Source organism: Bombyx mandarina, chromosome 25, assembly GCF_030267445.1.
Source record: "Bombyx mandarina strain Sakado chromosome 25, ASM3026744v2".
In the NCBI taxonomy this organism is placed as follows: Eukaryota; Metazoa; Arthropoda; class Insecta; order Lepidoptera; family Bombycidae; genus Bombyx; species Bombyx mandarina.
Window position 1 is genome coordinate 10,314,587 of NC_143231.1, and position 21,265 is coordinate 10,335,851.

Genomic DNA, 21,265 nt, shown 5'->3' on the forward strand with positions numbered 1-21,265 from the left:
TATGTAGCATTTGTAACTAATAATGTAGAACCACTCAATAGTTTTTAGATATCTAAATATATTATATTTCCGTGGTTTTTTTTTCGAAACCGCCATTTTCTGATTACGTATATATTAAGGAGAGCAGAAATATAAAAGTTTTTTTGTTTGCCGGTTTTTTCACGCAATACCGAAGCAAGAAATAGACATATTTTTTTTTAATGATATTGTTACTTCAGTAGAGGGACATAGGCTACTTCTTTCCTGGGAAAAGATCTCATTCCCACGGAAAGTTTTTTTTTTTACAAAAATGATGTCATATTTCAGAAAAAAAATAATGACACTATTCCAAGAGCAGGCCGGCGAAGACGCCAGTAACAGCTAGTGGTTAACGGGGTCTTGTATGTTATGAGGCATGAGTTCTAAGGTCTCACTTTTAACGGTACAACGGCTGTTCCGCCCTTTAAATCAAACCGAAACGCATTACTGCTTCACGTCAAAAATAGATAGGGTGGTGGCGGTGACCTGTGCGGACTCTCAAGAACTCCTACCATCAGCAAATCCTTCTGTTATACTTATAGTATAGTAGTTATAATGAATAAACTAATATTATTCCTTCGTCGTTAAAGTAATTTGTGATTACTTACGTGTTAACTACGTATTTCATTGGGAAAATTGGTACACGCCTTTTAACGGATCCTCTAGGATCTTTAAGTAATCCATTTACGGATACCCGGTTGAAGGGGAGTAACGGACCGGGTCATGTTGGACTCCGGCGCCTCCGAAGAGTAAGAGGGAGACGAGAAGGACCCAGGTCCTCCACATCCCCCAATTTCTCGCAGGAGACTACACCTTGAAAACCATCAACTACCCACTAAGCCCCATCGAGCCCCACTACACCGGCTACACCAAACCTACGGTACAGCAGTGCGCGCTGAAAAATATTGGTACCTGCCTGCGGGATTCGAACATCGACACAGTCGCTTCACTTAATACGAATGTACCGGGCGTTTTATCTTTTAGACCACAATTTAAAAGACCAGTATTCAATCGCCCTGCGGTGGCCAGCTTCAAATAAAAGTGTTTTTGTGGAATGTTTAAAAGTACGCTTTAAGCACGAGATTGTATTAGTTAACTTCTCTCACTTTATTCTCTTTCTATGAAACTTCTAGTGAAGCAATACACAATTGAGAGTCGATAAACGTTGAGATGTGTGGGCTTCGATAACCAATTGACCAATTGAGTTGTCATAATAATGTGATACGTAATTAATTAACTAAAAAATTAAATTTTATAGAACTCGAATTTAGTATTCCAAGGGATTCGCTGTCACTTGATATAGGTATTAAAAAATGTAAATATTAAAATTCCACTACATCATTACGGACACAGTATATCTGTCGGAATTATATGTCTGATTAGTTTGTAAAATCACAGCTTAATTATGAGCAAGACTTATTATAAATTTAATATCGACGATAATTAATCAGCGTTCTAAATAAACTCAGAGACATCTAGTGACGGCATTACGTACCAGCCCACCCCGAAAACTAAAGTCAAACTCTGCAGAGATTTAAATAACGAATGACTCATTTTTCAAATCGAAGTCATGACCTTTTTGCGGCCAATATAAGCTGGACGAGCGGTTGAACCGATTACCTAATATATCGGGACCTCGCGTTTGTTAGTTATACGGACTGTCTAATTAATAACGTTTTCGACTGCACGAAATATAGATCAGCCGCTGCACTTTACAAGATTAAAGTTAATAAAAAAGGTACCTTATCCGTAAGACTTATGTGTGAAAGTAGCCTGCAGTTCGTGTAAATACACTTTCACGGCAGTCTGTCTCGATGTTTTTTGGATTAAAAATGTCATGAATTACGGTTACGCTTCAGACCGCTCACTTGTTTACTAGAGTAGGTAATTTAATACGGATTAGTAAGAGTTTTTTTTTCCTAACTATTAATATAACCTCGAGGGGTTATTCTAGATTCACCGAACTAGTAAGAGAGACAGAAATAAAAATTAATAAATATTCATGATTACTCTATAACAAAAGATAAAGCACACCCTTAAAATTTAATTAAAAGATACGAAATTAAAAAGTTTTGTCCTAATTTTTGTCAACCACTTAACCACTAGATGGCAGTGTTATAGATTAATTAAAATATACTTAATATATTATTGTCTTCCTTTGCAAATATCTTCTTAAAAGAGATTTTGCTTCCAGTAAAGCAATGATTATTGTTTTCTATAGTGTAACTTAATTACAAACTAAGTATAGTATATGATATTTAAAAGTAAATTAAAGGAATATTTTAAAGTTGTATGTACTTGATCTTCTGAATCAATTTCTGCTAGCGCCATCTATTGCCGGTTCGTTAGCTCCTCAAGCAGCAAAACCGTTTTCTCTCTGTAGTTCAATAAATTCTACACAGATGGTGCTGCTAACATCGCAAGCGCATGTTTATTTACAACCTATGAACAAAATAGAATAGATGGAAAAAAATTACAATTAAAACTAAATTTATAGTCTACTCAGTTTTATAGTCTTCAATGATTCTTTTATCTACCAGCACAATATCAATAACAAGTTATATTTGATTTCAACGATTTGAATCTCTAAAGTCTACACTCAGCGCCATCTATAAATGAAATCCAATATTAAATCGATTTTAATAGTTCAAATACTTTACACTAGATGACGTATCTCACTTCAAAATGCTTGGAGTGGGTTCCGTTTTACTTTAAATGACTCGTTTTCATTAGAAACAGCATCAAAATGATTTTAGTGCATATATTTTAAGTTAAAAAATATATTCGCACCTTTAATTTAAGCTTGGACTAGACGAAGCTAATTGTAATGTATTAAAAGTCAGTTTTATAAGGTTATAAGATATTGATATTGTGTGTAGGTAGGCGTACGTTGTCTTTCTCTTTACTGGGTGTTTGTTCGACCAACTGAACTTGTAAGAAAGTGGGAGGGGCAAGACGTAGGCGGCGCGCGCTGTGCATTGGCTAAGAAAACTAACTATTGAACGTTTACAATCCATACAATCTTAAGCAATTCTTTCTTTCTGTAGGTAAAAATTAATTTTACAAATTCAAATTGATAATATTTCACTTTAAGCCACTATGAATCTTAAATCGGTCTCTAAGAAAATTCATTATTATCGATTGGACGAAGCGGAAATTTCGTAACTTACATTTTGGGCTAAATCACTTTTTGCCTTAATCTTGTATTAAAAAACTAGCGATTCGAATGGTCTGGGTCTGGTTTTTCTAAGATTGAATTTTTCATCTTTCTTTTTTTTATCAAATTTGATACCAATATTCAACTTTTTATCTTTATAGATAAATATAATATGAGCTACGATTTTTTTAAGGTAGTTTTATGGCTCTGGGGTAAAGCTAGGTTTATCAAGTTACGATAATTCCGCTTTCTTCTATCTATATCTATATTGCTATAGGTAATATATTTTCCTCTTTATTGTTTTACCAAAACGATTATGGAGTCGAATGAAAAAAGGGTTTAACATACTTAGGTATACATAAAAGTGCCTAATGTGTCTGTTTTTTTTTTTTTAATTCTTTTATTTATTTAGCACAGTCTAAGTTATTACTTGCGTGATTTAAGACGATGGGCGTGTTTGCGCAAGGAGGTGGGAGTGCCGTTCCGAAGTGCGCAAGAAGCTCGGAGGCGGGGCTTAAGTTACGAGTCAGAACTAACTTAGAACTAGTTTAGTGTGCTTAGTGCGAGTTTCTAAACTTCTCTTCTAAAATTAACTCATATTTGCGTGGAGTTGGTACAGCGCCCCTAGCGGCGGATGTAGGCAAACGTGACAATTCGATTTTTAAAAAACAAGCCAGTCAAAACACAACCTTATGAGCTCAACGCATTTCTAGTTGAAGCCGGTCGCTGACAAGACGATAGTTTTTATTTAGTTTATTAAAATTTAAAATTAATTCGAACATTTTATTTTCAGACAACCATCGGCTGTTTGACGCGGCATCTACACTGTGCTACATATTTAGGTAAGTACATGCTTATAAAGAATTAAATGTTCGTTATTGTAAAATATCCTCCGCCTATTTCCACCGTGAAGCAGTAATGCGTTTCGGCTTGAAAGGTGGGGCAGCCGTTGGAACTATACTGGGACCTTAGAACTTATATCTCAAGGTGTGTAGCGCATTTACGTTGTAAATGTCTATGGGCTCCAGTAACCACTTAACACCAGATGGGCTGTGCGCTCGTCCACCCATATATATAAAAAAATCAATAAAAAAAAGTCGATGTATTTATGTGTCGTGTAACCAAACTCCGAAACGGCTGGAATGATTTCGATGAAGTTTTCAGGAAACCTTCATATTTCAGGAAAGCTTCATATTGACTTTGATCCTATGTAGTTTGGTAGCGACTCTATCAAAGACAAATCAAACATTGACCAGCAAAGCCGTGTGTGACAGTGTTTGATTAGTACAATATAGACTAGGTATATTACAACGTAGGTAAATATAGACATCCTTATTTATATATGATTTAAGGATCATTTCACATTATTAATAAAATATGAGCTTTTATTGAATCGTTTGCGACTCCTCAAATCATTTAAATGCAAGTTTGAGACATTGGTATTAATAAAATAAAAAATATTTATTTATTTATTAAATAGACTATTAACCTAACAAACAGCGTGCTTAATGAGATTTTACTGGTGGTGGGACCTCTTGTGAGTCCGCGCGGGTGGGTACCACCACCCTGCCTATTTCTGCCGTGAAGCAGTAATGCGTTTCGGTTTGAAGGGTGTTGCAGCCGTTGTAACTACTTGAGACCTTAGAACTTATATCTCAAGGTGGGTGGCGCATTTGCGTTGTGGATGTCTATGGGCTTCAGTAACCAGTGGGCTGTGAGCTCGTCCATCCACCTAAGCAAAAAAAAAAAACTACACATCCTTTGCCAAAAATACTTTATCAAAATTCCATAATTACCTATCACATATCAAACGGTGATTAATATTCCAAATTTTTATTGTTATTTCATTAACGAAATTATTTTATTTACCAACGTTATAGTTAAACGCTAATGCTTGCCTTAAACGAAGAATTAACACATAAATAAACCACTAACAAAATTAAACTGCGTCCATTCATTCGTCGTGCACATGGAAAATCATTACTTAGAGACTCCCGTCTTTCAAAACGTTCTGGCTGAATGGAGCGCGGCCCTTGAAAACGGTTTAGAAATTTAAAAAAAAAAAATGTAAAAAAGAAAACTACGCACGTAGCGATCCATTGTACGCAGACACGGCGAAGGTGGATCTCATTAGAGAACGTACGAATTAAGAACCGCGCGCGATGAAGCGGGAATCTTAGCGATCATTACGTGGAATGGAACGCGGCGTCCTGTCATGGCGGCAGATATTTATTTTTCATTGATTCCGTTTGGTTTTTTTTTAATCAATTTTCTATCTAAAACATCTAATGAATATCCAGAAAATAGAAATCGTTCACAAACGAGTCCGTATAGGTTTTTTCATTTATCTTCTGGTATCAAACATCACACAACAACATTTAAGTGAAAGAAGGTACATAATTACATAGATCATATTATTCTAAAGATTTATAATACATATTCCGCATTCAACGCAACATGTTTTCTCCTTCCATATTCCTCTATCATATACCATTTCTTCGCTCACTCCCCTCTTACACATATCGTCTTTCACGCAATCCATCCATTTCTTCTTAGCTCTACCACTTCCTCTACTACATTCTCTAAATATATCAGCGCTAGTATGTACTTATAATTAAAAAAAAAGCTTATATTGGTGACGTTACACCAAATCGCCTTTTCGCATTAAAAGTGTACAATTTCCAAAAATGTTCGAAATTGAGTTAATATGCGTAAACATTTGGTATCACCCTACGAATTAATAATAAGTCTATTTATTCGTAGGTATCACCGGTATTTTTCTTATCAATACTGTCAAAAGAGCGTAATTTAGTTTTACATGATTTTTTTTGGGTTTTCCTATGTTTTGACTACTATTAACAAAATGAATACATAATTGTATTTTACTTTAAAAGACAGATAATGTAACTGTTAAAAAATAAAAAATAAATTTTGCAATTATTAAGATTAATATTAAAAATATTATGATATATTAAACATTTAAAACATTCTCTAGTAAAATTAATAAGTTTTGAGATTATACAGTTTTAATGCGAGAAGACGATATAGTTTAGCACTTTTTTTGTCTAAATCACGCAGCAATGATGTCAAACAGCGAACGTCCTCAAAACGCGGCTTCTTCAATTTTACCCGACTTAAAGTACTAGATTTCCGTGAAAGCGCCGGCGGCTCTGCAAAAGGACAATCGTAAAAGGCGGCGAAAGGCTTTGACGAGTCTCCTCCATTAAAAAAAGAGGACTTAGATGCTTAACTACTTAAGATTGCGAGGTTTTTTAACGTGAACGGTCGCTGGCTTCGCGGAATGGGATGGAGTGTGTGCCTAATGTTTGTCTCCACCTGATAGGTGAAAAGAATATTTTTTAGAAGCTTAATCTTTTTTGGCCGTGTACTCTGTGGCAGTTCGTTGATTTGTTACCTAACATATTGACTGCTATGTAGGTCACCGGTACCCTACGTGGCGCACTGAAGTAATTATGGCGATTATAACATAATTTCCCGAGCGCTATGTATGACATGTCCTTCTTCAAACGAAACTTGTGGAGAGTACCTACTCAACGGTAGGCAGCGGCTTGGCTCTGTCCCTGGCATTGGTGACGTCCATGAGCGACAGTAACCACTTACCATCAGGTGGGCCGTATGCTAGTCTGCCGGCAAAGAAAAAAAAAACAGGCTTAGCTCTCTGACAGTTTTTTTATTAATCAGAAAATATATGTGATTTGTCTCGAACCCGCGTCCTCGAGATTGCGGGTAAGCTTAATACCACTAGATCACTAGTGTGTTCAAGTTACACATTGACTAAGCGTTTTGTACAAAGAAGCGACGCTCTTAAACTTCCTCGCAGAATTTAGTTACGCGAATCGTTCACGAGACGACTCGCAAATTGAATAGCGAGGTGCTCATGGAAACACACGTAAACAATTTGCGATTTAAAACGTCGCGTTTATACTGTTTATTATTTAGTATATTTGCACGGAATTTCATTGCTTAATTCTATTATTTATAATAGTGAAAAGGAAATGTTCGTTAGGATCTTCGAGCGATATACAATTTAAGTGAAAATAATTTAAGTAATTTTTCAATAGATTAACTAATTCTTCACATGTGGAACTGAAATTCATACGAATTATAACAAGATTTTTATTTTATAAAATTTGAATTTTGAAATTAGGTTTTCGCGTCATTTGCCAGCAGCCAGCCGCATTAAGAAGGTTCTTAATTATTTCTTGTCTGATGTTTTAAATAGTTGTTTCAATAGTCGCGAACCCGTCCCATTCCAAGCTAAACAATTACAGTAATGATTTCTGCGTTTGTCTTACTGTGCTACATAGGTATAAAGATGTTGTTTCTAAGACTTGAATGATCTTACGGCTCGGCGTTAAGTGGTTACCAGTGCCCATAGACAACGACGATTTAATCTTGTTACCCAGTTTGAGTCATGAGCTCTAATTCTCAACTCTATTGTACAACGGCTGTTCCACCTTTCAAACCGGAACGCATTACTGTTTTGCGGCAGAAACGGGCGCGGTAGTGGTACCCACCCGTGCGGGCTCACAAGGCATTCTGCCACTAGCAACGATGCATTCAAAATTTGGCCGGTTCAATTTTTATTACACGATGTTATTCCTTCACCGTGGAAGTCATTTGAACATGAACATTTGTTGGATACGTATTTCATTTGGTAGTAAATAAAAATTTGGTTAGTAAAAAAACCTGCCTGCGATATTCGAACACCGGCCCAGCCCCATCGCTCAATACCAATGCACCGGGCGTCTTATCCTTTAGGGCACGGCGACTTGCAAATGCTTAACTACTGCTGTTAATCTTAATTCTGAAATCGCGGCGTTCAGAATCATTTTACCGTTACGTATGTCACTCACAAGTGTTGACGTGTTATCACGCAGTCTTAGGCACTAGCGTTTCTCGCGTCGTCACTCGCGAATGCCGCCTCTTATGGGAAGAATTCACAAAGTTTGCGCATTAACTCGAGTTTAATTACAGTCTTTAAGGACACGAAGAGAGCGCGTGATGGATGACAAAATTTCGTAATGAATTTTTTAGTTTTTGTAACCGTTTCTTTTATAATTTAAAGATAATAAAAATATTTTTCAATATTGTATTGCTTGCTAGAAATGATTAAGAAGGGCTTGATAAAAGTGCTTGAGCATAAATTATAACGACAATTCTAATATACTATCGAGTTTGATCTGAATTTTAGATCAAATCATTTCATAGGTTTTTTGTAAATTTCAAGCCACTTATGACTACATTCTTTGTTGAATTATTCAACACCTGGGAACCTATTGCTATGAAATTCAAAATCGAATAAATTTGTTAGACAGCAGTATGACTTTTTTCATGATGAATCAATTCTTGTTTTAACTACGACTATGTAATTTGTTTCAATTTAATTTTCACCGACTTCAAAATATCCTATTAAATAGTTAATTTTCACGCAACACCTAATATCTGGACGTGGACCACGAAAGTCATGAGGAAACTGACAAAAGAAGAAGTGTAGCAGGGTTGGCACGTCTGATATTTTTCATTTCAGTTGCAAAGTATGAGCGCGCGTGGCCTTTATTTGTAGTTGTGATCGTAAATACACAATTTCGTTAGTGTGTGCACACGACGGAGTGGTAATTTTTTTTCCCCTACTTATTCCAGTAACCTCGAGGGGTTATTCTAGATTCACCGAGCTAGTAGGTGAGCTCACGGGGCTCAAACCGGGAGCGTTGCTAACATTGGCCCTAGCAAGAGCAGTACCGGATCGGAAACGCGACCCACTGAGAAGATCCGGTGAGGAACTCAGTATGTAAACTCAGTTCTGTGCGATTAGTGCGAGTTTATAACGCTCTCGATAGCGTAAAAGTTAGCTCACCTTTGTATGGAATGGGATCGTTTGCGTACGTTTGCCGCTAGGGGCGCTGTTCCAACTGCATACAAAATTGGGTTAACTTTTACGCTGTCGAGAACGTTAAAAAACTCGCACTAAGCACTTTGTTTTTTTTTTCTACCTAAGCCTTGAGATGCTATTTCAGCGTAACCTTAACTAGTAGGTGAGCTCACGGGGCTCAAACCTGATGACGTTGCTAACACTAATTCTAGCAAGAGCCGTACTTCGCTTAAGCATACTGATGTAAAGCGGTACGCGGTTGCCGACTACCTTCTCTTTCTATTACGTGCTCAGAAAACTAATAAAAACGATTGGTATTTGTCTTTAATTAGTAAGTTAGCTTTGTTTTCCGTCTACGCTAGGGTGTTTCATTACTAATTCGACTTCTGGCACGATTCGTCACACCCTGTATAAGAGTTGCGCGACTCCGAACAAGACCAGGTGTCGACCGGACAGATGTCGGCTCGACAAAGAATGCATTACTTGAAATAAAGAGGGTCATATCTAGAATACAACCCCGAGTAAGTTTAAAAAGTAAACATTATTGGTTGTCAATGAATTTTGTGCACAAAAAGATCCTTAAAATTAGTTTTATAGATCCACGACATTTTTTTTACTTTAATTCAGTATTTCGAAACTTTTTCTAAGAAGTCATCAATGACTCTCTCATTATTTTTGTCTTGAAAAGAAAGAGTGTTTAATGAGCATTCTTTATTTTTATGTTTTTTTTTCCGAATAACAACCTTTTTTGAATTTTCGCTTAGCATTGTGCACTAAGTTCCATTACTATTTCATTTCCCGTTTCATTACAAAGTTATAGAGAACGTTGTATTATTTTATTGTGATTCCGAAGCAGTAAGGCACGCGTCGCCGCCAGGTGCGAGTTCCCCTGCTGTCATCTCAAATATAATAATACTTATTAAAACTCCTTGTTATTTCTTTCTTTCTTTTTTTAATTGCGCCCCAACTTTTACTCCTTTTGTTCAAGTTTAATGGCGTTTATTGTTTTCTTTTTATTGTTAATGCGTTGCGCGTGCCGGCCGTGTCTGTAAGATTTAACAAAAAAAGCCTTTTATTTTTCTTTTGGAGAACCTAATTAGGTTGTTTTTTAATGAACTAGAAAGGCCTGGGCTGGCTTTTTTATTTTTTTTTATTGCTTAGATGGGTGGACGAGCTCGTAGCGTACCTGGTGTTAAGTGATTACTGGAGCCCATAGCCATCTACAACGTAAATGCGCCACCCACCTTGAGATATAAGTTCTAAGGTCTCAAGTATAGTTACAACGGCTGCCCCACCCTTCAAACCGAAACGCATTACTGCTTCACGGCAGAAATAGGCAGGGTGGTGGTACCTACCCACGCGGACTCACAAGAGGTCCTACCCCCAGTAAAGTCTTATCGCTAAAAGCGATTTCTTCCAGGCAATCATGATAAGGTGAACAAAAAAATACAATAATCATAGAATAAGTTAAGATTTTCTTTAGAATCTAAAAGCTAGATGCGCTTACTCGTTTTTTTTATAACAGATGTTTAAATCGATTGAACCGTATTAAAATTCTCAAGATCGATCAAGTTTAATTGGCGACATTCTTTGGTGCCACGCGCGCCCGTTGCCGGGAAGATCGACCGTAGACGTGTCCCGCGTATTTGTGGTCACCTCCGCTTAATTACTTTCGATACACTCCCAAAGTTATATCCGGGTTGCAGAGTGGAATTTTATCGACTGACTTAACCCGTAGACACAGCCCACTGAGTTTCTCGCCGGATCTTCTCAGCGGGTCGCGTTTCCGATCCGGTGGTAGATTCTGTGAAGCACACAGCTCTTGCTAGGGCCAGTGCTAGCAACACTTCTGCTTTGAGCCCCGTGAGCTCAGCTAACATAACCTAACAACAAACACGGAGATAAATAATAGTTTTTGATTCGGTCTGGTGATATAGTTTTGTTTGTATGTTTTAATCTACATATATTTGTATTATAATAGCTAAACGAGGACACGACCCATCTGATATTAGGCCGTAATATAAATTGAAGTTTCTACACTTCCAATCGGAACGTTTGATTACATTGTTACTTATATAGAACGACACACTCTTACACAGAAGCTGGAAGCGCTTTAACTCAATTTAAGTAAGAAAATGATTAGTAATAATAATAGTTTTAGGGTGCATTGTAAGTCTACGCGGAGAGTTTTTTTATTTTTTTTTATTGCCCTTGTAGGCAGTCGAGCATACGGCCCACCTGATGGTGAGTGGTTACCGTCGCCCATGGACTTCAGTAATACCAGGGGCAGAGCCAAGCCGCTGTCTACCGATCTGCCCATTTCTGCCGCGAAGCAGGAATACTACGTTTGAAGGTTCGAAATTAACTTGGCCCGAATTCGAATTGCCTCAAAAACATATTGAACGGACATTTGCTAAATGCGTTAAAGGTGTCGACTCCCGAAACATATGTCCGGGGCTCGTGTCTGAGTATAAAACATTTACGCCGAAAAAAAAAAACAAAAAAAAGGTATCACGTATACCTACACGTATCTAAATAGCTTTTGCATGTTGCCAATTTTTATTGTCTATCAGTTTTATTTTTTCCTTCTAAACCCTTTATCTGTGTCACATGTTCGTCGCGTCTACACGTGTTGTTTTTGCGCACATGCGACGATTTTGATTTTGTGTAATTAATTATTTTTTTTGAAATTTTAATATCGACATTTATCTAACGACAAAAACATGTGATGGTGGGTACATATTTTAAATGCCGTTTATCGAACACAGTTTTGTATTTTATTTATTCGCCATTGACGATCATAGGGCCTACCAGTGTGCTAGGTGCAAGTTTTTACAGTTAGTACAGCGCCCCTAGCGGCTAACGTAGGAGCTCTGTCCATCTCCATACAAAATTGAGTTAACTTTTACGTGATCGAGAAGTTAAAAAACTCGCACTTAGCACGAACCATTGAAGAAGGAATGTGAATAATCTAATAGAATGTAATTTCACTAGTCCCCCAGAACCACTGCGGAGATTGTCGGTCTTCAAATATCTTCAACAGTAATTATGACAGGAATTCTAAAGAATAATATAATGTGATTATAATTACTAATCACCATGGCAGACAAAAGGGTGAAAGGCCTGCCCTTAAGTTTAAGAAACACGTTGCGCCTCTCTGAGCGGAAAACACCCGCTAAAGTGTTCACGTGCGGTGCGAGTGTTAGCGTTTTTCGATCTATTTTTTGCTTAGTTTCAATATAACATTGAAATTAAATTAGTTGTAGATAATAAGTCTGTATCGGCTTCGTTCATAACGAGATAATGTGTGTATGTGTGTATTTTTTTATAAACATCTCTTCAATATAATCGGAGTACTTTTTTTATTATTTGTTTTTTTTTTAAATTGACCTAATTAGTCTTAAAATAAGAAATTAGAATTTTGATTGGCATAAATGGACAGAAATCGTAGGCCAGCTCATGGTATGCGACAGTTTTGATGAAGAACTCAACCAAGTCATTTACCGTTTCCTTTAGGTATCCTTCACAGCAACGTAATCTCTATATGTAGAAGATGCCTGAATCTCGCTTACGACATTTTCAAGATAAGCTTGCATATATACAAGTTCCCAACAACAATATTCGGACCGTCGGTCTACCGAGCAATATGACTCACTCGGTGGAAGATTTTCCCTTTGTCGTTAAACCCACAAAATAATTTAGATGCTTTTTTTATTTCATTAACGTAAATAATTTATTTGTGATTTATTGTACGCTTAAACAGTCAAAGAAATATATTTAACAGAGTATTATTGTCAATAATAAAGCGAAATAATAATATAATATCTAATAAAACAAGCCACGCCCCATGTACACTAAATAATAATGTACAAAAATGTATATGAATAATGATGAATAAGTACAGAAAAGAGTAGCAACAAAATAACAAAGTAATGATGAATTTACCTTTTTTTAATAAGTTTAAGGAGCCCATGGACATCAACAACCTAAATGCCGTCACCCACCTTGTAACGCCTAGTTTGATTGATTTGATTAGCTTAGTTCAATTAAAAAAAAAATATAATGGTCTAATTTTTTTTTATTTTTGATAATGTCAACAACAAAATAAGGTATAAAGTGTATAAACTAATCAATAAAAGATAATTGAAGCAAATTTAAATTTATTTCCCGCTGAAACTGGCACCGCACAAGTTAAACGCTTATAAAACGTTGTTTACACCGTCTTGAGACGGAGGGTCACCGAGTAGGGTTGTCACGCGAACGGAACCGCACATTTGTTAAAATCGCACTTCGTTCTGCACGCAACACAAACAGAGGGTAAACGGTGGCCTGTTTAAGTGGTGATAATGTTAAACAAGTCGTATTTTTGTTTATTGATTTATTGATTAGAGTGAGAAACTTGTTGGGAAGAATTAATCGTTGCAATTTATAGGTGGTAGAACGTCTTGGCAACCCACACGAATTGATACCGTGAAGCAGTAATGCATTCTGGTTTGAAGGAAGGGTTTGAAATCGTTTCAATTTTTTAATTTTTTTATTGCACAGATGGGCGGACGAGCTCACAGCCCACCTGGTGTTAAGTGGTTACAGGAGCTGTACGTCTTGGGCATGACGTGGGAGGAGCTAGAACAGACTTCCCAAGACCGATGCAAATGGAAGGATTTGATTCGAGCCCTACACCCAGACAGAGGGTAATAGGAAAGAAAGAAGGAGAAGAATGAGCACAGGTCATTGCTTAATATCAGGAGAGCCGTGAGCTGATCAGTCAATCTCTAGAACTAATTTTTAACATAATATTCTAAATTATTCATGATTTTCTAAAAACACGACAGCCCTACGTGTTTATCTAAACACACCCTCAAGATTTCGTTTATCTCAAGGGATTTATAGCTCTTTAAGTGTCCAGAGGTTTCCCTTCGAGGTCGCTTGAATAATACAAGTGTGTTTTATTGACATCTTGTATTTTTATTTAGATAAACGGATAATGATCTGAAAGAGATTTGTCTTAGGAAAAAAAAGGGACTATTGAAGTTCATATTGCTCTTCAGAATCTGCTACTTCATTTCCGAAGGTCTTGTCTAGTTTGATGACTGTTCTCTCGTCATATCTCCTCTCGACTTGTCTTTATCCTCAACAATTCTAAGTGCTTCAGGCATACCGGCCTCAGTGGGTCGCGTTTCCGATCCGGTGGTAGATTCTGCGAAGCACTGCTCTTGCTAGGGTTAGTGTTAGCAGGTTGTCAGGTTTGAGCCCATTGAACTCACCTACTTGTTAGGTTTACGCTGAAATGGCCTCTCAATGGCCTTAGGCAGGAATAAAAAGTAAAAAAAGGGTTTCTATAACCAACGCGTCTGATGGTTCACGTTGTCTTTTCCCGTCAACACGATCTACTACCATCAGTTTTTCGAGGTTGCCAAGATTTCTGCGATTCATATAGGATCTGATAGATTGCGGTCCCATCTTACGAGATATGCGAACAGGTTTTGTGAAGAGGCATTAGTGAAATGGAAGTATGTAAATAGGCGCCGCTGCCCTGCCTATCTCTGGACATAAACAGTCATGCGTTCCAATTAAAATTACGGGAAAACTGTTATACAAGAAACTCAGAACCTTGTATCTTACATTTTGTCGTGGCATTTATTTGCCATCAACATTTAACATCAGGTTGGCCACGACTTTGTCTACCCAAAATATTTGTACAGCCGACAAAGTAAACGTGCGCACATACATATATATAAAAAAATAATGGAATACAATATCTGTATGCAGGGTAAACAGGAACACATCGCGTCACGCAGGACTCGCAGGAGGCACTCGAGAGTTCGTTGAACTCAATTTTTTTTAATCAAAACCGGCCTGTTGTCATTGTGACTGATATTATTTAAAGGCGAACGAAACTTGAGATACATTGCTGTTTATGAAAACTATCGGTATTCAATGAATGAAGAAGTTAAATTCGAACCAAGGAGGCCGATTTTATTCTGTTTATTTAAGAATCACTGCGATATCCAGGATTTGTTTACCGACCTGATAGGAACAGACACGCTTAGTGTTTGTTACCTATAGACTTAATTAAAGCTACACTTTAATCTCGCGTTTTATTATTTTCATTATATTATTTCCGAAGTTTACTCCGTATACTGGTGGTAGGACGTCTTATGAGTCCGCACGGGTAGGTTAAGTAGTAATGCGTTTTGGTTTGAATGGTTGAGTAGCCGTCATAGTGGGTGGCGCATTTACGTTGTAGTTGTCTATGGGCTCCGGTAGCCACTTAACACCAGGTGGGCCGTGAGATCGTCCACCCCCCTAAGCAATAAAAAAAAATTTCGAATACTTATGTACTTACGAAAACTATATGCATTACTAAACAATATGGTGCATTATTGTTTTGTAACCGTCAGGTTAGAGCCCCATAAGCTCACCTACTAGTTCTGTGAATCTAGTATGACCCCTCGAGGTTATTAAAATAGGTATAAGAAAAGAAAAGAAAAAAAGTTGTGTAAGATTTGAGAGATCTTAGTACCTAGCCCACAGAGTTTCTCGCCGGATCTTCTCTGTGGGTCGCGTTTCAGATCCGGTGGTAGATTCTGCGAAGCACTGCTCTTGCTAGGACTAATGTTAGCAACATCTCCGGTCTGATCCCCAGAGCTCACCTACATGTTAGGGTAACGCAGATATAGCCTTTCAAGACTATCAACAAAGGTAGGAAAAAAAACTTATTACCTTATATGACACAATACGTTTTTTATTTTACAATTGAGTTTTTGTACTTATTAAATTGATTGGCGGTATTTAAGCAGAGCTCTCCATGAGCGCCAATACTCAATTAACGTTAGATCGTGTCGATAGGCTGTCTGTGTATATGATATAAATTTAAAACAAGACGACGAAATCTATAATTGCTTCGTTTATATCATAATAAAAACAAAATCAAATTTTACGTCCGGTGAAAGTTATGTTATCGTTAAAATAAATCGATACAGTGATAATTTCCTCTCAACTTTCACATTCCCTCTGTGAAGGGGAGATGTGAGGGATAACCCTCTTGGCACTTTCACACTAATAGTTTAACTATCTTCGATCAAATAATAATTAGAAATATCCTGAACGCACAATTCAAGGAGAGAATGTACCAAAAATAATTGACTAACAAAAAACTCAATTCACAAATTTAATAAATCATATTTTTTTTTTTTATTTTTTTTTTTTTTTTTATTGCTTAGATGGGTGGACGAGCTCACAGCCCACCTGATGTTAAGTGGTTACTGGAGCCCATAGACATCCACAACGTAAATGCGCCACCCACCTTGAGATACAAGTTCTAAGGTCTCAAGTATAGTAACGACGGCTGCCCCACCCTTCAAACCGAAACGCATTACTGCTTCACGGCAGAAATAGGCAGGGTGGTGGTACCCACCCGCGCGGACTCACAAGAGGTCCTACCACCAGTAATTACGCAAATTATAATTTTGCGGGTTTCATTTTTATTACACGATGTTATTCCTTCACCGTGGAAGTCAATCGTGAACATTTGTTGAGTACGTATTTCATTTGAAAAATTGGTACCCGCCTGCGGGATTCGAACACCGGTGCATCGCTCAACACGAATGCACCGGACGTCTTATCCGTTAGGCCACGACGACTACTTTTATCATATTTAAATACAATCTCATAGAATGTTACGGGAGTATTCCTTGGGACGAAAAGATGATAATATATTCCCTAAGTACATATATATGTATAAAGAGAATTCAAGTCATCTTTTTTTGCCCATGTAGGCAAACGAGCATACGGCCCACCTGATGGTGAGTGGTTACCGTCGCCCATGGACTATAGCAATGCCAGAGGCAGAGCCAATCCGCTGCTTACATTAAGTCCTCTCCACAAGCCTCGTTTGAAGAAGGACATATCATAGAAACAACTCGAGAAACACCGTGGAGGGAAGCACATTCCAAAGCCGGATGGTACGTGGCAAAAACACTTCGATAAAGCGGCACGACACGAGAACCCTCTCATCGTGGCCGCCGGTAACTACATTGCCGATCCTGCGGACAGAATGGAAAGCAGTCGACGTCGCCCAAAACACGTCATCTCGGATCCTCCCGATCCACTAACGGTGCTTTTAGGTACTTCAAGCACCGGTCACCGTTCTCGTCGAACCCGTCGCTTGCGACGAAGGGCTCAACGAGTAAATTAACTCTCAGACACAGCCCACTGAGTTTCTCGCCGGATCTTCTCAGTGGGTCGCGTTTCCGATCCGGTGGTAGATTCTGCGAAGCACGGCTCTTGCTAGGGTTCGTGTTAGCAACGTCATCAGGTTTGAGCCCCGTGAGCTCACCTACTAAAGTTAGGGTTACGCTGAAATAGCCCCTAGGGCTATCAGCTTAGGTAGGAAAAAAAAAAAAAAAAAACGTGGCAAAAAAGATCTCTGGAAACGCACTGTGGATGAACGCAGTGGCTCCAGGTAGTATGGATGAACTCTGCTCCGGTGGCGGACAGAGCGATGGTAAAAACGAGATTAGTTAGATTTTATGCATTTAGCCACCAGACTACCTTGAAATATTGACTGTGGTGGGCAAGGTAGAAGGGAAAAGACCCGCCGGCCGGCCACCAAGCCGTTGGTCAGATCAGGTAACTTCGCTCACTGGACGCTCTGTTGCGACCGCCCTGAGAGAAGCCGAAAACCGGAGCATATGGAAGCTGATGGTACAAAGAGCCATGAAGGGCTTTCAGGGACACGGCCTTCAGCAATGAAGTATGCGACTAAGAAGAAGAATGCATTTAGAACTCTAGGCTCAACCGTCAAAATAGATATAGTTAACGACATTTGTCTTACCAACTGGTGTACAGCTATGAACCGGCAATCTAATGCAAAGCTGCGAAACGCGTTTTTTTTTTTTATGATTGAAGGATTACTGGTGGCCCGGAGGCCTTTCCAGTTTCACCAGGACAGGTGGGCCAGCAAAGGCTCAGCCGGGAGGGGGAAAGTACGAAACGCGTATGCGTTGTGAGAAAGCATTGACCCCGCGCCCTACGAAAATTTTAATTGTTCCGCGCATTGTAATGCAAACAACTATGTCTTTGTACAAATCACTAATTCTGTCTCCTGATTCATCGATTTCTGTTCGCGCCGCGATTGAAACATCCAAAAAGTACTGAGCATACGCGCTCATAGAAACATCTAGAAGGTCGCGTCGCGTTAATAACTTAATCTCGTTTTTTTTATTGCTTAGATGGGTGGACGAGCTCACAGCCCACCTGGTGTTAAGTGATTACTGGAGCCCATAGACATCTACAACGTAAATGCGCCACCCACCTTGAGATATAAGTTATAAGGCCTCAAGTATAGTTACAACGTTATAGTTACGTATAGTTATACTAGTTGTCTTCAACAACGCGTTACTTAATAAATATAAAGCGGATTGCGCAACAGTTAATATCCGTTGAAGACGAGCTTTTAATATCCGAGCCACGACGGAGACAATCCTCTTAATCAACGAACAGACATTGTCTGAAACGAGGCCACGCACATACGGAATGATTAGTCGCTTTGTGAGCGTCCACTGGCGTCGCACTTTTGTGCTCAGCCAACGTTGTAACTTTGGCTCGCGTGTGGATTGCTCTGTTATGAGCTATTTGTTTGCTGGTTCGTTTTTTTTTTTTTTCATTTTCGGTTCGGCTTTAAGTAGGGTTTAGATTGTTAATGATCGTATACGAAGAGTACATGTTGTTTTTAATACGCTTTTATTAGCTTCAGACGTGTATGTATGTTTGTAACGGAATCTTTGAACATGATTTTAAACTCCTTCAAAACGTCGGATTAACTCGAAATTTGGTATACCTACTTATTAAGTACCGATGACAATTCAATACTTAAAAAAACAAAAAAAAATTAAAAAATTGAAATTCAACTAAAAAATGAAAAATAAATTTTAATTAGAAATAATGTAAGAAAAAATGATATTATTGTAAAAAAGCGTGGGATGCTTTTCAGGATATTATCAAAATAACCCACTTCTACTCATATCTATTCATAAATTAATATTAATAACTACTGACACCATGCATTTATAACATACTGCATACTGCACCATTTATTAATGTAGGTATATATTAGGTAATACGTGAAGCAAGTTATACGTTCAGTCGCCGTGGCCTAATGGATAAGACGTCCGGTGCATTCGTTTCGAACGATGCACTGGTGTTCGAATCTCGCAGGCGGCTATCAATTTTTCTAATGAAATACGTACCTAACAAATGTTCACGGTTGTCTTCCATGGTGAAAGAATAACATCGTGTAATAAAAATGAAAGCCGGTAAAATTATAATTTGCGTAATTACTGGTGGTAGGACGTCTTGTGAGTCTACACGGGTACTACCCCGACGGATAGGTCTATAGTCTGCCTATTTGTGCCGTGAAGCTGTAATGCATTTCGGGGTCGCGTTTTTGATCCATTGGTAGATTCAACGAAGCTCTTGTTAGGGCCGATGTTAGCAAGTTCTCTCATACTGAAGGCCCTGAGCTCGCCTTCCATTCAGAACGAAGCCGGATCAGCCCTTCCGGTTATTTTTTTTTCCTACCTAAGCTTGAGAGGCTATGTCAGCGTAACCGGGCGAGTAGGTTAGCTCACGGGGCTCAAACTGGGAGTGTTGCTAACACTGACCCTAGCAAGAGCAGTGCTTCGCAGAATCTACCACCGGATCGGAAACGCGACCCACTGAGAAGATTCGGCGAGAAACTCAGTGGGTTGTGGCTATGGGTTGGTTTACTCGTCGATCCCTCGCAAGCGACGGGTTCGGCGAGGAAGGTAACCGTTGCTTGAGGTGCCCTTTCAGGCTACTAGTTAAGTAGGTCACTGAGTTTCTCGCCGGATCTTCTCAATGGGTCGCGATTCCGAATCGGTGGCAGATTCTGCTCTTGCTAGGGTGGTTAGCTTTAGCAACGTCGTCAGGTTTGAGCCCCGCGAGCTCACCTACTAGTTAAGGTTACGCTGAACCAGCCTCTCAAGGCTCTCAGCTAGGTAGGAAAAAAAAAGTTAAGTAGATAAAATCAATTCTGCTAATATTTAGTATTCAGCTAAATCGGTACATCGTCGGGCCTTATAATTTAGAACGTAAATGTATAGTAAGCACACGCCTTAGAGTATAAATTTCCCGGTTGCTCTTAAGAGCGTAAACCCATAATGTATGCGTTACTGCATTTTAGATTTACGCAGTACGCCATTGTCAAGTCGAGCGGACGGGTAGTTTTATTGAGGCAACTCACCCGCCACGGCCGACGGACGCTATTGATCAAAGTGGAAAATTTGCTATTAATTTAGCGCCTATCAAAGTTACACGCATAGGAAAACCATTATAATGTTCCACGATCGAGTCTACAGTGAATTATTTATGAAGTTAAAACTTATTTAGCACTGTTGTTATTGTCCGCGCGGGTAGGTACCACCGCCCTGCCTATTTCTGCCGTGAAGCAGTAATGCGTTTCGGTTCGAAGGGTGGGGCAGCCGTTGTAACTATACTTGAGACCTTAGAACTTATATCTCAAGGTGGGTGGCGCATTTACGTTGTAGATGTCTATGTGCTCCAGTAACCACTTTACATTAGGTAGGCTGTGAGCTCGTCCACCCATATAAGCAATAAAAAATAAATAAATAAATGAAAACTCGTTACGAAAATTTCAGTCGAAAATGATACTAGACAGAGACAGATGTATATGCGTCTATAATATGTAGCCTACGAGAGAATGAGATATGATGTTCTCGCTTGTACCGCAAGTAAACTAAGATACATAAATGTTATTAATACCTACTCACGTTTTTATGCCTACCTTTAATTAATACCTACTCTGCGTTTCGGTTTGAAGGGTGGGGCAGCCGTTGTAACTATACTTGAGACCTTAGAACTTATATATCAAGGTGGGTGGCGCATTTACGTCGTAGATGTCTATGGGCTCCAGTAACCACTTAACACCAGGTGGACTGTGAGCTCGTCCACCCATATAAGCAATAAAAAAAAATAAAAAAATGAAAACTCGTTACGAAATTTTCAGTCGAAAATGATACTAGACAGAGACAGATGTATATGCGTCTATAATATGTAGCCTACGAGAGAATGAGATATGAAGTTCTCGCTTGTACCGCAAGTAAACTAAGATAGATAAATTTTATTAATACCTATTCACGGGATCTCAATCATTT

The 21,265-nt window shown here is 38.5% G+C and overlaps 1 protein-coding gene and 1 long non-coding RNA gene across 11 annotated transcripts in view; both read left to right on the forward strand.

Annotated features, from left to right (window-relative positions):
* The window catches only part of LOC149499891 (uncharacterized), a 266,141-nt gene that overhangs the window by 29,750 nt on the left and 215,126 nt on the right, over positions 1 to 21,265 (forward strand). The window lies entirely within an intron of this gene.
* Positions 1 to 21,265, forward strand: part of pros (homeobox protein prospero) — a 165,158-nt gene that overhangs the window by 26,213 nt on the left and 117,680 nt on the right. For all 10 annotated transcript variants that reach the window (XM_089738398.1, XM_089738388.1, XM_089738389.1 and 7 more), the window contains one exon: positions 3,969 to 4,017. The gene's annotated coding sequence lies outside the window, so the exon portion shown is untranslated. The remainder of the gene's footprint in view (positions 1 to 3,968; positions 4,018 to 21,265) is intronic.